Source organism: Dendrobium catenatum, unplaced genomic scaffold (genome assembly GCF_001605985.2).
Source record: "Dendrobium catenatum unplaced genomic scaffold, ASM160598v2 fragScaff_scaffold_772, whole genome shotgun sequence".
NCBI classification, from domain to species: Eukaryota; Viridiplantae; Streptophyta; class Magnoliopsida; order Asparagales; family Orchidaceae; genus Dendrobium; species Dendrobium catenatum.
The window spans coordinates 88,459-90,951 of NW_021319234.1; positions in this window are offsets into that span (position 1 = coordinate 88,459).

Below are 2,493 nucleotides of genomic sequence, written 5' to 3' on the forward strand. Positions count from 1 at the left end.
ATTATATGACTTATTTAGAATTAGCCAAACAGTTTGGCGCATTCTATGGAATTTGTAATTCTATTTGACGCATTCTATTGAATGCACCAAACTCTGACGCATTGCTACATTAATTTCATACTTTAATTTGGCTGATTGGGGTGAATATACTAAATGATTTGGCACATTCTAAAGAACTAGCAAAATCATTTGGCGCATCTAAAGAATGCACCAAATGATTTGGCTAGTTTTGAATGGACCAAATCATTTGATGCGTTCTTTAGAATGTGTCAAATGATTTAGCTAGTTTACTTTTTTATTTAAAATTTTATGGCAGCCTCCATTCAAGACTTTATGATAATCTTTTTTTATGACCTTTATGGCGTGAAATGAACCATAGCTTCCTCTAAAATGATGTTCCTTCCATTACGTTCTTATTCACGAAAAAACTTGAGAGGTGCTAATGAAGTCCAAACAACATTGAAACTTGATTATCTAATCACTTTAGTCATATATATATTCATACTAATCTGATCTGAATGATTACATGCATATTATTTCTGCTTTCATATATTAATTGCACTTGTAGGTTTTGATAATCTGCTGAGTTGTTAGCTCGTTACATTATTTATATGAGTTCAAAAAAAGGTAAAGACTCAATGGAGTGAGGTAGATTCATTTTGTTGGAAGGGTGCGTAGAAATGTCATTGCCCAGAACTATGAGGTACGTTTAGTGACCCATAGGGCAAGTCATCGGACTCAACCGCTTTATCTTTAAATAGAGAAAGAGGTGTTTTCCCTTCTTCAAAGTTCTAAGAAGTACCAAACATTTAACATTAAGGGAAGACTATGAGAAAATTTTCAAATAACTAAAGCTCCTCCCATCCTCACCTCTACAACTACAAAACACAAGACCAACTATTGGATCTCAAAGTCAACATGGACATCTTTAACTTTGTATTAGTCAAAGAGGATAGAGGTAATGGATCGACTATGATATGAGAAAAATATAAAAATACTAAGGGCAGCAAATTGAGGTATCCAATCAAGAAAAAGTTGGCACGGGCACTCTTGATCTTTGCTCAACAGCTCCAACCTTGCTTCCAAGTCCATTCAAGCTAAGTCATCACTGATTAGGGGTGCAAACGAGCCGAGTCGAATTCAGTTTAGACCCTTGTCGAGCTCGGCTTGTTAGTTGGAAAGTGACTCGAGCTCGTCTCACTGTGGACGAGCTCGAGCCGACTCGCGAGCTATGGGTGGAAATTTTTAAATTTAGGCGGAATTTTTAAAAATTAAACGGGATTTTTGAAACTTAGTCAAAATTTAGAAGAAAAATATACGAAATGTTTAACATTTAAATAAAACTTAGATGATTTTTTTTAATTTTTTTATATTTAAATTTAATAAATAAATTAAATTATTTTAAAAATATTAATTTTTATTCAAACCAGTGAGCTCACGAGCCGAGCCGGCTCAAGCTCAAACTCGAGCTTGAGCTCGACTCATGAGATCGATAAACTCGGCTCACGAGCCCATAAATGAGTCGACTCAACTCACTTACACCCCTCTATAATCAATCAGCCTCTCAAAGTCATGCTTAAATAAGTAGTTGAATTGAGCGAGTTCCAAATCTCCTACACATCACAAAATATCAACTGCTCCATCTGATAAGTAGCCTATTGATCATCCATTGTTAGAAAAATGGATCTTATAATATCTTTTCATCATTATAATTGGCAAAAGGTCCTTCCCCTATTTCTCCAAATGGATTGAGACAAGTTTATTAACAATCTTTTGGCTTTTATTTTGTCACCTCAATACCATCTAATTTGGACAAATTTGTATACACTTAAGAGCTAATCTGCCCAATTTATTAATTCTGAATCTATTTTAAACTAAGCACTATCTTATTTTAAGCAAGTTTTCATTCTTCTCATTCAAATTTCTTTGTAGAATAAAAAATAAAAAGACTAACTTCAAATCCTCATTTATTGAACTCAATAGACCATTTTGAATTTTTATTTTATTTTTTAAGAACTAATAAATGATGAAATTCAATTCCAAAATTTAATGTTCATAGAAAAAATAAATTATATCATGAAATGAAAGCCCTTAAATTTACATTGAAAGTAATGCAAATTTCTAATTTACAAATTAGATTAGATGAAATAAAATGTTCAAAATCAAAATTTTCTTAGTGTTTTTAACTCCATAAACAAGAATTTAGATATCACAGATTAATTCCAACTCATATAAAGCATAAATGAAAAACAAAAATGTCAGAATAGTCTAATGCAAATACATCAGGATGAACCTCAAACTCTTTAAAATTAAGCTGAGATTAATGCAATTTAAAATATCATATAAAACACAAATCTCAATGCAAATTTGACGGTTTTGAAGTCTATCATACTACTTGTTGCATAAGGATACCGTGGCACAAATTTTAACGAAAATTACGCATCATGAATTCAAAGATTACTTCGAGAAAAAAAATCCAAAGGAAGAAAAATA